This window comes from Hetaerina americana, unplaced genomic scaffold (genome assembly GCF_022747635.1).
Source record: "Hetaerina americana unplaced genomic scaffold, ioHetAmer1.1.p SCAF_2, whole genome shotgun sequence".
In the NCBI taxonomy this organism is placed as follows: Eukaryota; Metazoa; Arthropoda; class Insecta; order Odonata; family Calopterygidae; genus Hetaerina; species Hetaerina americana.
Window position 1 is genome coordinate 33,008,403 of NW_027286763.1, and position 23,961 is coordinate 33,032,363.

The window sequence follows — 23,961 nt, forward strand, 5'->3', positions numbered from 1 at the left end:
TAGTTAGTTGTTTACCTATGCCTGGTAAAGAGCATACGAAATTATATGCCTGGAGAAAGGTCGGCATCTCGAAATTGATGCTTCAGGTAGAGCAGAACACCTCGGGGCCCGTTCATATGTCAACAACACCGTAATGGCAAACGCCGCTGGGTTTACGGGAGGGCAAAACGATGATGAGAGGGAGGAAAAGGCACAAGATGCCCATCACTCGTGGCATGAATCCACAACTCTGTCGGACCAAACCCCAAATTCTTCCCCCTCCTCCACTTATGAGTGGAGGCGCAAATGGAGAGCCAGCAGCTTTCGCTCGCTTCCATTGTGTACGAGAGAACACCCCGAAGGTTCGTGAGTGGGACTTACAGTTTATTCTTCCCTCCAATTTGGAGGGTGAAGCGGTTTGTCGTGACCTTGGCCACGGACCACGTGGTGCAGTGCCAGCTGTGACGATCTATCGACGTCGTGCGGGCGTATTCCCTCCATGTTCCAGCCAGCTGCGGAAAGAGAAGGATCCTGTGATCATGTGTAATATTTTAACATTAGTTGCATTGCCTTCAGGTATAACCCATATTTTCACGACGCTTGTAATTGTACTTGAAATAATGTTTACAACTTTTTTATTCCTAGTATGTCTACGTGCTCTCCAAATATTTTATCCTCAGTGTGCAAAGGCGCTCTCCGATATTTTATTTTTAGTGAGTAGTAGTTAATCAGAATGGGTATTGATACACATTGGTAGTCTGAAAAATGCACGTGAAAATCCTCGCAAGGCATATCGGAGTTCCACTTTAACTTTGGGCCTGCGATGTGTCGTAAATTTCACGGTATTATTTGAATTACGATTGACTCAAAAATAGCTATCGAGAATAATAAACACAACTTAGAGGAACAGATTGCCACATTTATAGTATCAGGCAAACCCCTAAATTAAATTTAAGAAGTAGCGAATTATGTGATAACGGGGCAACAAGAGAAGCCTCCTCGGCCAAGCGAGGACAACAAATCTTGTCCAAATAAGGGAAAAGTCTTTAATCAAGAGCAATTATAGTTTTTCAACAATTTTAAACCATCAAACAGTTATTAAATTCTGTTTACCTGCACTTTGCTATTTTTCCTATATGGCAAATTGTAAAATGGAGGGGTTATACATATCATTCACTGATAAAAATGATTCATTTAATTTTATGCAAGTAAAATATGCTAAATGGTAAATATCCCTCTTTAACTGTGCGTAGATTTTAGCTTTCATTCCTTTCCAGATGGTGATGGCAGTTCTCTGATATCCTTGAAAAATAGAAATACCAGGGGAAGATTGAAGATTTATTGGGAGGATTTCATAAAGCATTTTGTAAATGAATAATTATATTTCATTTACAGAAATAACAGAACATATTGAATCAGGGGTGATGTCTTTATTGCAGTTAAAAATTGTTGCGTCAGCAGGGCTGAGGTAATTCCAGGTAATGATTTGGAAAGCGTTTGGTGTTCAAATAAAACTCCTGAATCCAAAAAAAATATGCATTTCCATATTACAGGCCGTCGGATGGCAAAGATGATTCAATTCTAGAATTAGATCAGCCAATCAAATCTTTGTTATCACAATACAATTATCGCGACCTATAATCGGCAGAGATTTCAATGTCTCCTCTATTGATAAGAGAACATATAGTTTTGAATGGGGGGTGAAGAGAAAGATGTCTGCGAATCGCAATTGAATTCTTTTACGTTGAACTTCTTATACCAATTTCACCAGTCAGGGAAGATAATATTTTTGGTTTGTTAGCAACCAGAATACCCGAAAAGGTTTTAACTATAGAAACTATTTAAGAAATTAGGGACCACAGGGCGTTAAATGCTAATTTTTTGCTACATGGGGTCAGAAATAAGAAGTCTAAAAGAAGACCTTACTTGTTGAAATAAGGGAACCATAGGGGTCTAAAATGCGTACTACAGAGTTATTTTTCAAATTTTAAAAAAGAGTGTAATCACCAAAATACTGAGAATTAGACGGAATCAAGGTGGTAAAACAAGGATGGTAGAAAAGCATTGCGATGTCATAGGGAATGTAACGCAAGAGAAAAATACAAGGGATGGTACCTCTGACAACGAAAGAATTGAGATGACTTACGATTAGAAGATATCTAAGGCAAATTCCTTGAAGGAATTTTGGAAAAGGTTATTCGTATTCAAAAGGAAAAGATAGCGGAATATTCGTAAGTGAATCCAAAAGCATTCTTTGTTTTTGAGAGAGGTTTAGGGAAATCAGTCGACGGTTAATTCAGTCAATAATGATAAAGGTGAAAGAGTAACCAGCAGTTTGGAAAAGTCAACGTATTGAATTCCTTCTTTCAAAGCATCTTTACCAATGCCCCATCGAACGTCTCCGATAGCTTTCCCATTTGCTCCCCACAATGCTGAACTTGAAATTTTATACAATTGAATAGAATATTTCCTCAAAAATATTAAGTAAAATACTACCTTGATCAAAAAGTTCCCGGAATAACCACCGTGTGGCGCTCCCATCGTTCCGATTTGAGTTCTGTTTTTTTGTTAAATTGGTTCATCTGTTGTTGATATTCCCTTTAAATCTTAGTGTCATAACTTGACATTTGCAAAAGTTACGTAGCCAAGAGTACATCTATCTCTGTGTGTGTTGGCGATTTTTTACAATTGCAGAAATGGATTTAAATTTGCAACAACGAACTTGTATTAAATTTTGCGTAAAAAACGGATTTAGTGGCGCACGGACGTTGGAAATGTTGGAAAAGTGTTTCGGCAACGATTCTCTAAAAAAACGGTCGTTTACCAGTGGCACGAGCGGTTCAGAAGTGGTCGTGAGTCAATCGAAGATGATGAACGCAGTGGCAGACCATCGACATCGAAAGTCGGTGAAAAAATTGATAAAGTAAAAGAAATGTTGGTCAATAACCGCAAATTAACCATCAGAGAAATAGCGGAGGACTTGAACATTGCCTATGGATCCGCCCAAGACATTGTGGTTAATGATTTGGGTTTCCGTCGTGTAGCAGCAAAGTTGGTGCCGAAAGACCTCAATTTCATGCAAAAAAGAGACCGTGTTGACGTGGCAAAAGACATGATTTGCGAGGCTGAATCCGATCCCACATTCATCAAAAGGATCATTACTGGAGACGAGACGTGGGTTTATGAGTACGACACGCAATCCAGACATCAGGCAAGTGAATGGCGTTCACCAAATGAGCCGAGACCAAAAAAACCACGTCGTTTTCAGTCAAAAAAGAAGGCAATGCTGACGGTTTTCATGGATTACAACGGTGTAGTGCATCATGAATTTTTGCCAGAAGGCCAGACAGTAAACAAAGAGTATTATTTGGGCGTTATGAGACGTTTGCGTGAAGCAATTCGCCGAAAGAGACCAGAAATGTGGGCAGAAAACTCGTGGATTTTGCACCATGATAACGCACCGTCGCACAGTGCTATCATTATTCGTAATTTTTTGACGAAAAATGCAACAAATACCATCCAACAGCCACCGAATTCACCTGATTTGGCTCCCTGTGACTTCTTTCTGTTCAATCGAGTTAAAAAACCATTACGGGGAACGCGTTTTAGCAGCCGAGAGGAAGTAATGGAAAAATCGCAGGAAGCACTGATGGACATACCGAAAACCGACCGTAACTTTTGCAAATGTCAAGTTATGACACTAAGATTTAAAGGGAATATCAACAACAGATGTACCAATTTAACAAAAAAAACAGAACTCAAATCGGAACGATGGGAGCGCCACACGGTGGTTATTCCGGGAACTTTTTGATCAAGGTAGTATATCCTCCGAGCCTGATAAAAATCCCGTTCGTGCATTTAAGGATCAAACTTCGAAAATATCGCCGGTTTAGAAATCATATTTAAGAAGTCACCAGTAGATCACACGGTTCCCAGGGATTGAAAAATGGAAAATATGGCATATAATTAAAAAACGTAGACAGGGAGAAAGCGAGCATTAGCGACCTATTTCTCTCACATCTATGACATGCAAGGCCATGGAATATAGAACTGTTAGTTCGTTCGTGAGAAATCTCGATGGATTTATTGGTGAAAAATCAATACTACTTTCCAAACGTTAAATCCTCGGAGACACGAGTTGCAATTTTTGTTCATGATATCTTAAGTTCGAAAGGGAGCAAAGCATGAATGTCTTTATGTAGTCTTTAAATATGGTTTGGAAAAAGTACCTCATAGTGAACTACTCCCAAAGCTAGAAGCATATGGCTTAACTAAAAGTATCCTGGATTTGATTAAAGAATTTTTTGGATATATTTGACTTTTGGTCGGGTACAAAAAGTAGTCATGGATGGTGTTCGCTCTAATGCAGTGGCAGTTAATTCAGGTGTTTCCCAAGGAAGTGTTATCGGACCTCTTTTATTTCATACTACGTAGTAAGATACGTTAGTTAGCCGACGATGCAGGGGTTTACAGAAGTAACCCTAATTCTGAGAGCACAGCAACTTTATCAGATAACCAAAATGCTATACAAAGCTGGTAATTAGAATTAAACTTGGCCATTAGAATTAAACTTAAAAAATAACGTACTGATGAATTTTTGGAAAATGAGCAATTCCCTCCTGAACGCCTAATACATCAGGAACACCGAAATGGAATGTATAGACTCGATTGAATACATAGGCGTTACCCTCAATCACGACCTCTCCTGAATGTATTCTCAGTTTGCGTATTTATTTATCGACTTAATTGGGCGAGGTTGTGACCTATAGTCCCTTCTTTCACCTAACGTAATCATACGGGAAATATGTGGACAAGCTAACAAAAAATTAGATTTTATTAGAATAGTTCTGGGTAAATGTGATGAAATGGTTGAAAGGAAATGTTATACTTTGCTAGTGAGGCCTCATTTAGAATATTCTGCATGCATAATGGATCCTCAGGATATTGGATTGGCTGCCAACTTGGCGTGTAGCGTAGATGAGCAAGATTTGTGAAATGTTGTTATGACAAACTTAGTAGCGCATCCAAAATATTATAGCAGCTAGGCTGGTATCTTTCATTGAGAGAAGGTTAAATTACAGATTAAATTCCTTCCGTAAATCGGAAGGACGTCTCTAAAGCAGTGATGTTGAAAATATACTACTACCTGCATCGTACAGCAGTAGGCAATATCATGTCAATAAAATAAGACATTAACAATAAAACCGATCGATATAAGATGCCATTTTTTCTCCAAACGATACATGACCAGAATGACATTAACCGACCATGATGGGGGTAAAATGTTCGGGTCAAAGTGTGTCTGGAGTGTATTCCCTTCCTGCCAGACACCCGAGTGGGGGCCTGCAGACTATTGAAATATCTGCATTGATTTGGTTAAAACAACTCTAGCTGTTTAACGATACTAATGCCATTTCTCTGTCACATCCATCTACTACGGTTCACGATATTAGTTTTAAGAGTAAAAATTTGAAGTTTCAACACGCACGAATGTAGATAAACTTTTTTTTTTGAAAAATGTTAATTTCTTATGCGACTTACCTGAGGGTTTCAATTGAGTAGCCTGTGATGAAATGGGGCTCGCCAGAAAACTCTAGTAAGATTACGGATGAAAATTTTAACCCAAGCCGCTTGGTTGAAAATTTGCGGTCGATGCAATCTCCAACCAAAGAGAAAAGTAAATTATCGCATTTGCATCCTATGCATTTCTTCCTAGCCGCCAAAAAATTGACAATACGTGGAATTAATGGAAATTTCATGAGAAGAATTGTACTACGTAAAAAAAATTGGACGACATTCAGCGATAGAGACACAAGCTCAATATTTTGTAACTACGAACACTGTTGCCGTGATAAAGTATGCTAAGTAATTTCGAGGGCTTTAGAGCTTTAGCGCTGTCGGATCCGTAGCACCGTGAGAGATGACTATAATTAAAGGTAATACTGCGTAAGTTTTTATTTTTCATATTCTAAACTTAATTTAGAAATAATAAAAACTGGATTATTAACTAGGCTAGGGAGTTATCTGCTTGTGAGCCGCTTCATTGTCATTTTGTGGATTCGATTACTTTATTTGAAAAAAAATTATGAAATTGCCCATTGACTGCTTAACACGAATCATTAATCGAGGTTCAAGTCCAACTAAAAAGCTTTATTTTTATTCAATCACAACGCCTCCAAAAACATGTGACATAATTCCGTTAATAGTCCAAATTCTTATTTCATGTACATTTGTTTCTAGTACTTACACTATCAATCTTCATTGCTGGAGTAGTTGATGAAACAATTGAAGAAGAGCAAAATCCTGGGCTGAACTTTTGTCCATAGCATGACCTTGTGAATGCCACGAGAACCGCAAAAACAAGTAGAAGGTACTTCTCCATTACGCAGTCAATTTGACTATTACTTCCTGTAAATATAATGAAAGGAAACATTTAGTATTCGAAACAAAACTCACTCCAAGCAATGCACTGAAAAAGAGTTAGATAAGGTTAATAGGTCATCTATTGTATACATCGGCAAATCTAAAACTTCTAGGGGATAGAAATTTGAATTACATGTGATCCGACGGGATAGTTGGAAAGGAAAATCACATTAAAAAATTGGACATATTGGTTTTGTGATTTAATATTATAAGAAATCAAATCAAATGCAAGTTTAAAACAGTTTGTTTATGTTTAAATGGGCTCTGTTTGAAAACTTTTCAGAAATTTTAGCATATAGCTAGAGATTGTAACAACGACATGGAACACAGTTTGTTTAGTTGTGTAGATGGAGATGGAATCTTACCTCAGGATTGACGACTATAAAGGCAAGCCCCTAATGAATGACTTAAGGAAAACATGTGAAAATAAATAAGAGAAGTAAAAGTCCAACAATACATATTACCAATTCGTACAATGCAGGAATAGGAGACCTCTTGCAATAAGTTAGTTGACTCAAATGAAATATTTTGCAGTGAATATGATTAAATTGAAGATTACTATGGGATGCGCTATCGTGGCGGCTTGCGGGTTAATGTGTATATGTGGATGTACATGACGCTCTTAAATCCCGAGTGGCAAGAGATGTTCGTCGAAGAAGCGTTGTAGATGTTCTTACCTCTCCTTTATCTTGAAGACGTTCAATGTTGATCTGCGTGGCGATGACCCGAAACATGGCCCTTTTATAACGAGCGGAAGCGGTGCTCGTTCAGGGGATAACAATTCATCATTCACCAGAGGCCTTCCCCTAGACCGCCGAATCCCTCCTGCGCATTCTTTTGCTGTTGCAGGTCGTCATGGACCAACCCAATCGCTCCCTCTTTCACTAATCTTTGCAATTTCCCAAAGGCTAATGTACTCTTTGAAAGAAATGCGTCTCCTCATTCCCCTTTGAAAGACGAGAACTCAGGAGATCACTCTTACCCCTCTGACATTTCCGTGGCAAAAAAATCTTCCCTTTCTCAATTCTCTTCCCATCTTTCTTCTTCAATCACAACTACCTCTCGTAACTTAGCTCCCCAAAAGCTAACTGAGAGATATTCTCGGTCGAGCGTACATTTTCACATATACTATTTATTTTAATTGTACTAAAAAATTGCCTAGCGTACCGATATCCCTAACCACTAAAAAAAATTCATTGCATTAATAAGAGCTAATTTTTTTGTTATAAACTGCATTTCAAATACTAAGTGAGAAGATCAGAAGCATTTTTGTTGGCATGTGTGTTAATTCCTACTGTGTCTTTTTTTATGTGCACATGTGAAAGCATATTTTTGAAGAGCTTTTGTGCCCTCAATCATTTGTATTGTGAGGTTCTATTACTCAGCATTTTTGGCGTCCTTAATTATAGAGGAGCAAGAAATCTGACATGGATATATTAAGAATGGAATAAAAAATTACAAACCCAAGAAAAATATAGTAAAATGAGATAATGATCTAACAATGAAGATTTTTCTCAAATAATACTAGAGAAGGATAAACTTTAATAGGGGTAAGAGTTTCTCTCTGGGTAAAAATTCATTTTTTTACATTATGAGCTTCCTTGATTGCATCAAAATTTGATCAAATCTTTGAAAGTCGTTAACTACTTTGGTCTTTCTGGATCCCTTATCGTCACTTGGGTCCTTTTAATATTCTTTTATGGTAATATCTTTCTACTAACATCTTTATTATCCGCTGTGACTGACTTTTAAAAGATGAGTACCACCACCGGTAGCCTTTAATTGAATATTCTTTGGTCTACTTCCTTCAACTTGTCCTTGGGATTCCCTGGGAGCACGCCTTTGAAATACTCTGCCCCGGGAATGGTGGTACTATTTCCGGAGAAATATAAGAAACAAAGGAAATGAATATGATTCTATTATGTGAATTTCACCAAATAATAAAGAACTTGAATAAAACAGACGAAATTTTTATCATTTAACCTTAATTACAATAGCATATAGCCATTTTCAGATTAATTTTATAAATATGTTCTGCGGTTTACTGACTTCTCTTCAATTAATTTATGTCGTCAGATCTCTTTTTACATATCCGTTGATGCAAGTCACTCTTAAAACCCCATTCTTGCCCAATCCTATTAACTCACTATTAAATCGCTCTCTTTTATTCCTGCTGTTGACTCGAGCAAGGTTAGATTCATAAAAATGTTTTAGTTTTATTTTTAGGTTTCATATTTATCAAAAGAAATTCCATGGTCAACTACTCTCGGAAGTACGTCCCCGTTGGAGATTATCCCCTCTGATTTGACCCTCAAGAATCAGCCATTACGCAGCAATTCCTTTATTTCCATTCTTCTCCTTTCTTTATATTGCTGAAGTGGAGTTAAGCGTACGGTTATAATCAAATTCGCCCCGTCGGAGTATGAAGCGGAACTTTTCAAGTTAATTTGCGATTGAAAAGCCATCCATTTTAAAATCATTTCATACATTATAGCTTTATACGATCAGATAATAAAACGGACATAATGGATACCATTCCACTCGATGCCTGTCAAAACAAAACGTCCCTAGATGTACCACAAGATAGGGTGTTCAGTTCAACACTAAGTTAAATCGAGGTTAGAAGGCAAAGTAAAAAGTCAATTCAAATCGTAAAACTATTTAATCATTACCATTACAAATATACGTATGGTTCATAAACTTAATTGACAGAAAACAGCTATCAGTTAATGACTGACACGAATATAACTTAAGTTTAATATCAAAATGCATAATTAATCAAAATCAGATCCTCAAACGTTCATAACTTGTATAAATTGCAGAAAAAAATATGATCTCTTATAATGCGTGGAAGGTTAGCCTCCGTTTTTGAAGAATTATTTCATTTTGCGGTGACTCCCTGGAAACCGTGAAATGTGTACAAATGTCTCTTAGGAATCTTAAGGAATCTGAAGAAATGAATCGCCCTTTTGAAGGAACATATCCTATTTTCGACGTACATTTACATTGGATTTTTAATATAGTTAAGTCGATATGATATGATATCTGCTAATTTTTAATAGTAAGTATTTTTTTCTCTCTTGCATTTAGAGATGCGGTTTTTTCGGCGGCTTATGCATCTTTCAATTTTGACTGATTTGAAGCTATAAATTCTTATGCGTTCGTATTCCAGCTAGGATATTCTTTTGTTTACGTTTCATAAAGTCTATCGGTTGTTGAAACTCTTTGCTTTAAAGTTCTTCTTTCCTCATTGCTTTTTTAATTCACGTCTGTTAGCCACAGATATCGGGAAAAGTAGGGTAAGATTCTGAAGAATTTCTTTATCCCCTTCTCACGACATGCGTTCTGAATTTTCTCGGTTATAGTGGAAGAGTGGTACGCAAAATTTTATATAAACGGGCTGCGCGTCAGAAATTTCCCTAAATATTCAATAATTCCAAAAAATGGGTTCCCATGTATTGAAAAGAGGTTTTATGTTACTTACATTCATCCAATGGCTAATTATAACTGAGATGGTTACATCAACTGCTTTGTTGATGATGTTTTTCTCGCTTCATATATCAATAGCATTACTTTCACATAGTCAACTAATGGCTAAATTAACGTCGCATGCACAACCTCGATCCCTGCCTCCAGTTTTCCTCATTTCCTTGAATTTTGCCAAGTTACCTGAGGTTTTTATTGAGGTTCTGTGGTTAACTTAGGACATCAAAAATAAATGTTGGTTTTTTATTAATTTTAGGTTTTTCATGGAATTTTAGAACATCTTGATCTCTTGTAAAACTCCAAAAACTCGAACTGTGTCTGATATCTATCCGCAGTTTCAAATTGTATTTATTCTGGGGAAAGATTTGAGTCCTCTTGCCGTTCATGTGATGTGATAGCAAATTAACCAATACTAGAATTTAAATATTTTTGCTGCCATTTTTAGGTCGTTTCCCATCTCTGTCAGAAAAATGAACCTCCACGCCTTAAGTTTGCCCGAAAATACATGAATTTTATAATGCTAATCTACTCTAGACTCTTAAACCCAGAAACTTCTCACCTCATTTTCCTTCTTCCGGATGGAGCTGAGGAGGAATTCATCAGGAGTTAATCCGGCAAGTTCATTGCCATAATGATGATTAATCGATTCAGAAGTATAGCTAACTGCCGAGACCATGTAAGCCGTCGTGGAATCGGTAGAGGTAAAGGCCAAGAGGGGAGGTAACCATAATGGAGGGGCTAGTGGCTGGCAAAAAATTTAGACCTCCTTAACAATGGTCATCTATGGGAAATGACCCGAACTCCTAATGGGTGATATTGCTTGAAAAACTTTTGGAAAGATATATCTTCAAGAAGCAGTATTCCGATTGCACGACTATTAAAATGGGTGCTGCCAGATAGCTAGAGATTCAAATGGGTGAAACTGTGATTGGCACTCTGTCAAATTAATTAGGCGTATTAATAAAAACTACAGATTGTTACTATCAAAATGTCAGATTTTCTCATCCCTATATTTATTATCAAATGTTATTGCATATAAAATTACATGAGTAGGTACGTACGTACTTTATTTCTGGCAAAAAATTATCATATTTTAGTAAATAGTGTATTGCCTTTATTATTCTACTTTTGTTTACATAACACGTTTTGTACACGTTTACATAACAATGTTTTCCCCCTTGCAATTCTGTCAACTGTATTCCAGCAAACCTATTTTTTTCCAAAAACAGCACGTTATTAGTGATCGCAGAAAATGACTGGTCAGGCGGCTATGTATAGAAAAACAGAAAAAACTAATACGCGTATGAGAACCAGGAAATGTTAGGTGTGTACGCCTTTTTTGAGGAAATAATACTTGTCAATATTTTTGGTATTATGACGCATTCTTATACACTATGCTAGAAGAATGTAAGCACTATCCTCCTTGTTATATCGCACACACTGTCTTCTCAAGCGAATATCGAGCCTGTTAGGCAAATTTGCGGTGCTCAAAAAGTGTATAAGTTTGAGTTAGCAGCGTATATTTCAAAAGAAATTTATTTCAAACTAAACTTAATTTGAGTTATCGTCAGATCGAAACAGATTTTGATTTATTTGTTTTGTTATATAAACAAAATTATGAATCAACAATATCAGCCAAAGGTATGTCAATAGTACTTTTAACACCCAAGTCTGCTGCTCCCTAAGCGACGTGTACCTAGAAACACCGATTAAGGCATGGACAGTGGTCGTCTAGAGGTTAGCGAATCCAGTGAAGGGAGGATAGTCCCGTCCTTGGAGACACTAGGAACGGAAGGTGACCGACAACCTGCCCCTTGTAGTTGGCTGGACGAGAAGTTCTCTTGCGAGGGTTATCCAAGTAGGTCTCATTCGGTACGTTCGTCGTTTTGGTCTTTGGTGGGTTAAGTGATTATTCCAAAAATTGCCTCTAGGAAGAGTGATTTGACCTAGGCTGGGGGTGGCAAAATAAGATTCTGTGTAATGGAATAATTAAGTATATTTTGATCCCTAATAGTTGGAGAAAAAAACTATATTTAAATCTATCCGTTCTATATATATATTCGCTATATCCCTGATTTTACCTAGGTGGTCTGATACACCATAGAATGTCGGGGCCAGTAATACGTCTCAATGACCCGCCTAAAATACGGTTAACTGGTGGCTCCCAAATAATAGTATAAATTGCCAAAGAAGTGAAATTAAAAAAATACCTTTCGTCCTGCTGAAATCCGATATGTCGCTTACTTGCTAGCAGTGTATATGGGTCAAATGCTTCCTAAAAATATTCGCTTTTCATTTTTCGATGTCTCTGTTTAATGTAAGTGTGTCGACGTACAAACAGGGACTCGAGTGGAAGATTCAAGGGGAGGATTTAGAGACAAAGGAGTGGGCGACATTAGGAAATGCCAATTTTTGCTAAAAATAAAAATTTAATACCTTTATTTTAACAGTTTCTAGGATTATTAAGTATAAGTTTTAGCAATTAATCTACCTTGAGCCCTAATCAAAGTTGCTGCGTTAGATCTGGAAACATTAAATGAAATTCACGTATTAGCTGAGCTAACTGCAATACCTTATTCCCATCTCCCCCTTGCCCACAGCCACCACCAACAATTTTCCAATCACCCAACACCATCAAATATTTCACTGCAGAGATAAACGAATTAGGAGTATCCCTCTAATTCCTCTAAATGATCATGACATCTATAACTTGCTTCCTATGAATGCCTGTCTACGTATTGGCCTGAATAACAACCAGGTTTGTAGGTTCAGCTTTTACATCTAGTAATAATAATCTACCACTCAACTGCTCTAAAATTATTTCTCTTCTTCATTATTTTATTCAGGTCTGTTGCAATCCTCTCTTTCCTTCCATAGTATATTGCTCTATAATTGTCGCTTCAATATTCTGCGTTGTACTTCCATCTTGCCTCAAACAATCCAAAAATATCATTGCATCTCTTGATTTATCTTTTCTGATTTCCCAGTCCTCCTCATCGCACTAACATTCCAAACCAGAATCCCAGCTAGGTGAGTCTGGGCAAAAGGACTAATTTTTGTGAGTTTACCTATCATATTTGCTAAAGACAATAATTGAGATGGTTTTTCATTGTCCATGTTAGTTTTTTCGACGGGACGCAGTCAATCAAATGGCCACCACACTGGGGGCAGATGCCTTTGCAGCCGACTCAATGAGAAGCAGACGTTGCGCGCACTGATTGTCTGGGTCCCACCCGACGACATAACTGTCAAGAGGTACCCTTTCAGGAGGTATTATCATCGAATTAAAATTGAAACAATGTCTCATTTATAACATGCTTTCTTGATAGTTACCAATATGTATGATACAAATTCACATGATGAATTCAGTATATATTTTTAATGCCAGGAATCTATACTCCGAGGAAAATTTTAATCATGAAAAATGTGAAAATTTATTTATCCTGTAAAAACGCATGAAGGAATAATTGATTTTATGTGATATTGAGGAAAAAAGGTATTTAATTGAAATTATTTACTTTTTCAATTTGTTCGTCACAGGACAAGATCAGCATCCATATTTGCAAAATGATTCTTACTCTTATCTGGGTCAGGATGACGGTCTAGATGTATGCTGGTTAATCCAGCTCGACCAATCTCACTCATTTCATTACCCATTCAGGATTTCCATGTACTCCAATTAAATACTTCTGTCCATTAATAGTGGCATTGATGTTAACCGTGAGTTAAATATTCCATAAAAATAGGGTAAATACATATATCAAGGAAAGGAAATAACCTAAAAAGTGGATTAACAAAAAAATTTCATAACCATTGCTTTTTAGCAGAAGTGTTTTAATTTAGAAACACCTAAATACTATCTTTTGGATAATTTAATATTCGGCGGAAATGCTATTCAAAATTTGTCGGCATTATAAAAAATATTAATTTTGATTGCACAAAAGAAATTCACCAAGTGAGTGGAACTATCATGACTCCCAAGGTACCCCCTTGGATAATTCAGTGATTGGATGATCCATGATATCATTCTAAACAGACAAATAATTTCCCAAACCAAATTTTTAAATTAAATTCAGTAAAATCTGAAGGAGACTCTAGCTTTTTATTTTATATACTCTTGGTCCCTATTGAATGCGATTTTTTGAAACGAACAACACGCTGGTAACCAACTGTCTATTGCGGTATTAATTTGGACCTTGTCGCTGGTTGCAGTGATTTTTCACGAAATAATCTGTCTAGATAATATACTTAGGGACTGTTTTACTTCCCAAATTTGGAATTAAATTCTCATTATCTTCGCATATTAGAACTACTTTTGTCCCATCTTTTTTGACTTGACTGGAATTACATCTTTTATAGATAAGGTTCCCAAAGTCCAATCAATTGTCCATCGATGATTAGTATATTATTTAAAATAGTCGTTAACAAATTATTTTGAGATACGCGCTTCCCGTTCTTCACTATACCATTTATTGTCAAATATAGCCGATTAAATACAAAGTCATTTCATACTAATGTGATGGCAAGCCGATTACAGAGAGATTTCTTGATTTCCATTTGATTCTATTCTATTCCAATTTATAAAATCAAAGTATGCATTCACTTTGGTAATTGAACTTTAAATTTTGGTTTCGAAGACCCAGTTGCCTTACTGCAGCCAAAGCTTCGCTGATAGTTGCGGCACTCGGGGTCACTGGAGCGCCTGCCGCATTTGCCGACTTTGTAAGCATTATTACGCTTTCTGGAAGACAAGTTAAAAATTACTTTTATGCCACAACATAATTTCCCATAAAAATTTCAAGCATTCGAAGATTTATTTTATTTTCCAGTTCTACTTACCAAGTCTTCCTAAGGGAAAGATATTCTGGCAAGCGTAGAGAACCATAACATCAGTTACAAAAGGTAAAGCAGATCCAGCGAATACAATGTAGTACTCCAGGGTTTTAGATTGAACTGAAATTAAAATAAATAATAAAATTATTTAAGCAACTATTAATTATCTTCTTGCTTAAAAGTCAATTAATGAACATCGAATTCGCGAAAGAGTATTAATTGAATGCGTTCATTCTTTATTATTTGTCATTTCAAAGTTAACAAATGAGCTCTTGTCAATGATTGTAAAATTATTAGAATTTTCTATGGACAGATATATGGCTACCTATGAAAATGAATTTTTTAACCAAGGAAGCTTTGGTTTCTATTTGTTTGCAGTTTTCATAAATACCCTACCTGGTTCCGAAACATAATAAGTTCCAAAATAAGTACATTGATTTAAAAGAACTGAGAGGGATGTCCAAGGTTACCCGAGATGTGTTTATAAAAATTTAGCAAAATAATGGAATTAAAGATCGAATCTTCACGTACAACATCCACCTTAATCACTATAAATGACCCTCAATGCCTAATTTTTATTTTCCAGCTAAAAAAATTGGCTCGGCAAAAAACTATTCACGTCAAACGAGGCCATGCCAACATAGATGCTTATTTTGAGGACCTCCTGGAATCCTGCTTTTTGGATGGCTTAAAAAAATTGGAAAAGCACTGGGAAAAGTTTATAAAACTACATGTGTATGAAGCTCGCAGAAGTACAATGATATGAAAAATAAGAAAAAATCTACCCTACGTTATTTGTTTTTTCTTTTTCCCAAGGGTTTATCGAATAACCCGCGTATCAATTTATATTGTCAATGAGCAAATCACCATGATGATTTGAATTACAGCTCTCGTGTACGCCTTTCTGTTCAATAATGTTGTCATTTATATACTCACGGCCTTGATCAGAAGTGATTGCGAAGGCTGTGTTCGTTGTGGTAATCATAGGAGGTGGGGTACCTGCTGGCGTCCCGGGCGGTAGTGGGAGGGGCGTAAGGCCACCGCCGATAAGCAGAGTCCCAAACGCCCTCACCCCTTTCGAAGACCTTGAAAAGAGGGGATCAAAAATATTTTAAACATTCTTCACTAAAAATCCATGACTCGATCATCTGAAATGATTCCCCAAAGCCAATTGAAAAAAAAAGAGTTTATATTCAATTAGATATAAATAAAATGGCTTTGGTATTGAGTACTGGGTAACGGTTACAGCAGTTAAACTGAAGGATCCAAATTCGAACCAGGTAGATCCAAGCTCTCGTCAACCATGGTCAAAATAAAAACTAAATAATAATTTTGACCACCAGAGCTTGTTGACAAATATATAGCAATGCTCGGAATAAAACTGGCCATCTTACCCATTGAGTATGCAGGCCATGTCTTAGGACAAAGTGAGAATTATAACCTGTACACACCAGCTAATTAATTAATAATATATTCGATGACTGTGGCAAAACAACAAGCGTGCATGAAGGATAGGAACAGTATAGAGAGAGGCGAAGATTAAAATAAATAATGTACGCTCTGTGGTAATATTTATAACCATTGAAATTTCAGTAGATCTAGCAAAACCTTTTCTTAAATCGAGGTATTAGAACACCTCTTTGGTAGCAAAATTCATAGTAATAATCGCTATACAAAGTAACAGGAGGTATATCTTAAATTGCCATTTTTTAGGTAGAGTATAATTTCGTTCTCCGTTTTTGAGGGAAAGTTAAAGCTCATAAAATGATTTTCATAACTTCACTCTCTAAGAGAGAAAGGGTTTATTTTCAGTGAAAAAAGGTACAATTATTTTGCTAAAACTATCTCCTAATGCTCAAATATTTTCGTCAAAGTCGTATTTTACTTTTTGAACATTTTCAATATGTTGCCTACTGAGAATGTATTAGAAAGTCATTAAGAGGAAAGGTTATACAGGTAGGTACTGAATATTAATGGGAATTATTCTTATTTTAAATTTTCTGTAAAATCTCAATTTTAAAACTAATATTTTACGAAGTACCGAGAAGCTTGAAATATTTGTTCGTTTTATTCACACGAAAATACAACGGAAAAATAAAAGTTATTATTCATGAATTCATGTCTTTTTAGGTTACTTCAAGTAGCAGCAAATTTAAAACTAATAAATAAAAGTTGATAATTAAGTATATGCCGGCTCATACAAAATAGTACAATTGGGAACTAGCGTAGATTACTATGAATTGAATTTTTTTTGAGTGCAGGAATTAAGTAACAATAAGGTATTAAGTGTTACTGAAATCTATACATTTATAAAAAAAACATCCATAGCACATGGTAATTGTGTAGTTCAGCGAATGGATATCTCTACTAAAGATAATAAAGATGATCCAAATTCTAAATTGTAAGACCTTCCTTAGGTTTTGATAAAATTTTGTGGTTATATCTGTATCTAGAATATATAGTAAATGATAACACTTTCCTTGTGTAATCACAATAAGAAAGGTAGAAGTTACAAGAGAGGCGATATATGATGTTTTATGAGGTTCAGGTGGTGTCGGGTTGGGAGTGGGAAATAAGGAAGGGGGATGGTCTTATAAGATGGAAATATATGCACCGTGGGCGGTTGCGGGGGGCGGATATTCACGGGGAAGGGACGGGGGTGCTCGCAGTTGGTTTTGTTGACTTGAAGATATCTCGCTAGTTCGACGGGCGTTTAAAAAAACAAAAGGACTATGTGGGAAAAAAAGTGATTTGGACTGACTGTTATTAATAATTGGGAAGAGGTCAAGTATATATATATATATATATATATATATATATATATATATATATATATATATATATATATATATATATATCAAAAAGATAGGCAGGGGCGGCGGGTTAGAAAATGGAATGTAGAAGCATTAAATGGTTTGAAAAGGAAAAAGTACCAACAGGCGGTAGAGGAAATCATGGAGGATGGTAAAGAGCCAAGTACTATCGAAGAAAAATGGGAAAGGTTCAAGAAAGGGTTATCGAAAGCCGCAAAAGAAACTATTGGAACCGTTAACGCTAAAAGGACTAGGAAACCATGGATCAAGGATGAGATGATTACAAACATGGCTGGGCGGAGAAAATGGAATAATTTAGATACAGAGTTAGGGTAAATGAAGTACAAAGAATAAAACAATAAATTGAGGCGAGCAATAAATAAAGCAAAAGAAGCCTGGTGGATGACGCAGTGCGAGGATATGGAAAGTTTGCAGAGGAAGGGTGAAATTGGTGCGCTGTACAGCAAAGTTAAATCTTTATCGAGAAATAAGAAAGAGAGATCTATGTAAACAGTTAGAGATAAGGCGGATAAGGTAATAGTTGACACAGGAAATATCCAAGAAAGGTGGAAGGAATATATAGAAGAACTGTATAGTACAGAACTTAGACCAACAAAGTTAGACATAGAAAATGAGCATGACGTAGATGAAGATAGCTTAGGTCCAGGCATACTAGACAATGAGATAGAAAGGGCATTAAGGCAGATGAAACTAAATAAGGCCGTGGGGGTGGATAACATTCCCGCGGAACTTTTAAAATGCTTAGGAAAATGTGGGAGGAAGAGGCTATATGGGCTGATCCGTAGTATTTATGAGGAGGGAATCTGGCCGGAAGACTTTATGAGATCAGTTTCAGTTCCTATTCCGAAAAAGGTAAAGGCTACGTCATGTGAGGACTACAGGACAATAAGTTTGATATCCGTCTCGACTGCTCAGCTGGAGAGCTTTTCCTGATAGCTCCATTGCATTGGCCAGATCGATAGAGGTTGGCTGTCCACCTCGATCTGTAGATTTCTTCATCCTTGATCTTTGCCAACGCCTCAGATGGGTGGCGGATGTTGGCTGTCCAACTCGACCCAGGAGCAGATGTTTCATCTGGCCCATCTGAGTTTATCTCCCTTCCTTTCTCTATACAATCCTTTACTCCACTATTTACATCTTCCTTGATCGAATTTGGTTCGCAGAATTTGGCTGTCCAACTCGGCTTTTCCAAAATCGAATCACCATTTCCTAACTTAATCGACTTATTCCTATGATTATCTAAATCTAATTCAGCCGGTTTGTGTTCGACGGGTTGGTTTGCGGGGAAGCCGCTTGGGCTAGGCGACTCCCCGCTTGTCCGTTTTCCTGCCGAGTAAACAGATGTTTGCAATTAGGGCAATTAATTGCCAATAAGCCGACCTTGCCGCAAAGTTGGCACTTTCCTCGTGTCCTACCCTGTCGACTGGGGCAATTGACACTGATATGCCCTCTTGCGCCACAGCTGAAACACTGGACTCTCGGGCACACATTTGCCCTATGTCCCGACTCTCCGCAGGAATAACAAGCTCCGTCAAAGCCCGGTCCCTGGTCTCTCGCCTGTGAAGGCCTAGACAACGTACGTCTCGTTATGGCCCGGTTGTCCCATCGGCCATTGTAACCTGCCCCAGAGGAGCTGGGCGTGACCTCTCTCGGAGAGGACGGCTCGCCATTTTTCCCCATAGTGGGCGGTATTCTCCCTCCTCCATCCGCGATGGACTTTTTCTTGACCTCATTGGGTTGAAGTTTATTAATGCTGGTCTTCTTATTCATTTCCTCCACATTACTCCCCAGGGCCCCTACTTTCGCTAGTTTTCTCGATCCTTGCTCTTCTCCTTTCCTCACATAAGCGCCAGTCGTGATTAGCGACTCGCTAGCTGGCATAGGATCATGATAACGAGCATTGATTGCCATTCTTCTTTCATACTTATGACCACAATCCATCAGCTCATCCAACGTCTTAAGTCGTCGATCCTTTATCTCATTTCGATATTCTGGAAGTAGATTGCTCAATGCGACCTTGAGCAGTTTCCTCTCTGACAACGGTTTCTTCAAATATTTAGAAAGATGTTGTAAATTTCCTATAAATTCTGCTATCTTCTCCTTCCTCCCTTGGGTTCTATTGGTAATTTCCCTCATCACTTGCTCTTCGTCCCACTCTTCGACGAATCTCTGTTTAAATCGCCGTTGAAAGTCATTCCAGTCTTTGATGTACTCCTCCGTGGCCGCATACCAGTTGTAAGCGGTATCTCGAAGAGTAAACGGCAAAACCTTCAAGATATCGCTATCCGAGGCATTAGTGCTGGCTCTGATGTTTCCCAACTTCTGGAGGTACTCTCTTGCCTTTGAATTGCCGTCTCCTCGAAATTCAAGCTTCCAACTCTGGAACGCCTTTATGCATCTTTGCGAGATCTCAGCTGAGCGTGACGAGCTCGTACGATGTCTCTTGGATTTAGATGCCAATTTTCTCGGAGCACTGGCCCTTCCTAACTCAGAGCTGATGCTCTGTCTATGTCCATCGTCCCCTGATGCATCGTCCGAGTCATCACTGCTGTCAGTAGATAACGACCCGCTCGTTACCTCCGACTCTGAAGAAGATGACGAAGTGGATGTTATTTCCCTCCGATACTTTTTCTTGGAACCCTTTCTCAAGTTCACTTCCTTATCGTTCTTCTCACTGCCCAATTTTTGTAAAATTCGGCTAATTCCATCCGTTAGGTTGTTGATCATCTCGTTCTGCTGTTGCAATTGACTCCGCAACTCCTTTATTTCCTCAGAGTTGCGGTCGCTCTGTACTGGTATCTCTTTCTGATTTAATTTCGCTTCCGAAGGCAGAATGCGCAGTTTTTCCTTTTCTCTGGTCAAATCTGACGCTTCTTTCCTTTCCCCCAGCGGCGGAAAATCATATGAGTCCATCAGCGGCAGTTTGGGCTGAGGGCCCCCCGCTGCGTTTGCTGTAATGGTCCGAATGGGGTTCAGTTCCTCATTAATTTCTCCGTCGCTTGCGGCAACTTTCTCCGTCTCGATGTACTTCTTTTTATGCCCCTTACTGCATGCTCCTTTCATTTTCCATCCTGCCTCTAGGTCTTCGTCCCAGTTTAAGGCGTGTAGAGCTCCTGAGAGGGTTACATCGTCAGGCTGCACATCCTCGTCTAATTCTTTGGACCATGGTGTTCCTAATCGTGGTTGTGCCAAAAGAAGCTTAGCCCGCAATAATCGCTCTTTGCGCACGAAGAGTGGCCCTACCAAGGAGTGTCCTTTACTTGACAACTCATTTTCCACCTCTTCTTCACTCATTTGCTTAATTATTTCACATTCTGCCTTTACCGCTGAATGCCGTAGCAGTGCCCTCATATCTCTCTGATATCTCGCCAAAAATCCAGTGTCACCCTCCATTGTAAATTAGGAAGAAGAAAATTCTTAACCTATTGAATAATTAAAGGATTTGCCCCACCTAACCTTAAAATTCAAAAATTACAAACTCCACTTCCTCTTTTCAAAGGATCCTCTGCCACTCTGGGGATACGTGGCCACGCACGGAGCTCCCCTCACGCCAATAATAGTAGTTAATCTTCGAAACCGATCGTCCCTCCGCAACTTAACTGGAAACAAGTCGCCTCGGGAATGTTCACAGCTTTCATCCCACCCTCAACGCCAAGCAACCACTCAAAGCAACCGCACAAACCACATTCAAGTACAAAAGATTGAGTAGAAATTATAATCTCTTATTTACTGCTTCCCTCACAAAGAATTTTAAATTTTTTTAATTTCATGAAAATGTATACCGAAAAAAAAAGGACTAATTTATAAATCAAATAGAAAAATTGTATACCGCTCGCGAAAGAGCTGTACGTAATAACTGGCGCTCGCGCGATGTTAATCACGCATTGTTCCCACTCACACACACGCTATGCACACCATGCCGGTATCACTCCGCTCGCTCTCCTTCACACCATTGTTGCCTCGTCAAGGCCGACGCGACGCCATTTTGCACTCGCGCCTCATGCGCACTCTCGAAATATAATTGTCACTTTTCTCGCACAACAATAGAAAGGCTGCCCCACGTTGGGCGCCATTTGTGACGCGGTATTTAATTCATAGATAAATTTTCCCCTCTCCGCGCGCGGCGCGCCCCGCTCTTCTTTTTTTCTTACATACATTGTCGGCGCCCACAGATAGCGCCCCGCCGTTCTACGGCTCGCGAGAGGGGCGCGCGTATTCGAACTGGGCAAGTGACGCTGCGCCAAGCACAACGTCACAAGAGGCATGGGAAGAACTAGAGGTAGGAATGAAAGTGGGTTGGGAATTCGTAAAATCAGTTAGGTTTGCTGATGGCCAAGCTTTAGTTTGTCAGTCAGCCAAGGGGTTGCAAGCATTGCTGAGTGAATTGGAAATTCAGTGCGACAGGTATGGGATGAGAATCAATATTAATAAAACAAAGGTTATGCGATTTTCTTGAAAGGAAAAGGCTAAGCTAAACATTAAAATAGAAGGATAAAAACTTGAGCAGGTAGAACAGTTTGTGTGACTCGGTAGTGTTTTGGACCAACACGGTCCAAGTAGTAGTGTCGTAAGGAGAAGAATTGCGCTAAGCAAAGAGGCTTTCACAAGGAGGAGGGAGTTGATGACAGGGACGTTGAGTAAGGATATTAAGAAAAGACTCGTAAAAACTTTCATTTGGAGCGTAGTTATGTGCGGCGTGGAAACGTGGTCATTGAAACAGGAGGATGGACCTTGACTGGAGGCTTTTGAAGTGTGGGTGAGGAGAAGAATGGAGAAGGGGAAATGGACAGAGAAGAAAACAAATGAGGAAGTACTTGGTATGGTGGGCGAAGAGAGGGGTTTGTTGAGAGAAATCCCATGGAGGCAGGAAATGGGGATGAAGGGGGTATTGACCGGCAGTGGAGAGTTGAAGCCTTCGATAGAGGGGAGAATGTTAGGCAAACGAGGAAAGGGAAAGTGCAGGATAGGGATGTTGGACGGGATGAAGGGGGGAAGAAAGTACTCAGAGATGAAGAGGGACCTGATGTAGAGTAGGATGTTGTTTTACTAGGAGTCACAAATTATTTAATTAGTAGCTCTGTCCATCCAAAAACCTACCTTAACCGGTAGATTACCTAATAATAATTATATATATATATATATATATATATAATTATATATATATATACGAGTATCGTATATAATTATATATATATTAATATATATATATATATATATATATATATATATATATATATATATATATTTATTTATTTATATATATACACACAGACATATGTGTTTGAAAGAGAGTGTTTGTGTGTGCATGCATAGACCTGGATGCATTCTTTCCACAAAATCGGCAAAAAATGGAAAAAACTGATTTTTCCTTACTCAGTGCTTTGTCTTAAGACTTAAAAACACTAAACACATGTAAACTCACAGTTTCCGTTCCCCAGAAATTCTAATGGAATATTTGGAATTGGGAACGAGGACGTTGAATAAGTACGAGACACACTTCCAGTCGTGCCTTGAGGGTGATGCGCTTCTGGCAAATTCCCGCCATTCGCCCGCCAACTTGAAGAGTAAAAGAAATATTTTTAGATTAGTCATACCACAAAGGAAGAAAAACAGACGAATTTATTCGTATTGCTTGGGCAAAAGTTAACGTTGTACTTATTAATTTAGATTTGAATGATGTCTTAGTGAGCATAACTGCTAAATTGTATGCATTAATTTAGGAGTTTTATTTACTCCAAATATTTTATGCATCCTCCGCAATAACGATTAATGAGTTCACTTTGCTAGGAACTTGGTGACGATGTTACTTTTCTAAAATAATAACAAGTAAAATTCTGCATAACACAGGAGTTCACCTGTTATTGCAATGTTTAATCAGATATTTTTAGCAGAGTAATTTTTTAGGTTTACGATACACTGCCCCTTCTACTTGTATTGGAGCTCTCTGCAAGGAGTTGCCTGGACCTGGTTTCCAGCTGTTGCACGTGATAATTGTTTTTCATTTTCAACCTTTACTATCGTATTTTGGACATATTCAAAGGTCATGCCCTAATTTTCTCTTTATATATTATTCTCCCCTTCATTATTTCTTCCAAGTGTTGTTATTCAGATCAGCTGCCTTATGCTTAATTAGAGATGATTGTACTATTCCCAAACCGTGAGGTATGTTTTATTGAGGCATTGGGTAAATAAAGTTTGAAAAAGGTTTGCTACTAAAATTAGCCCCAGAAAGATTCAACATAATACTCCTCCACCCATTTACCTTTAATTATGCATTTAGTGATTTGATACAAGTCATGACATTAGTTTTCAATTTGGTATTGACCGGCTAGGAAGTCTTTTTTGTGAAAATATGGGATATAAGGCCAATCTAAAATTATTTAGATTTAAAAAATTAATTTTAATT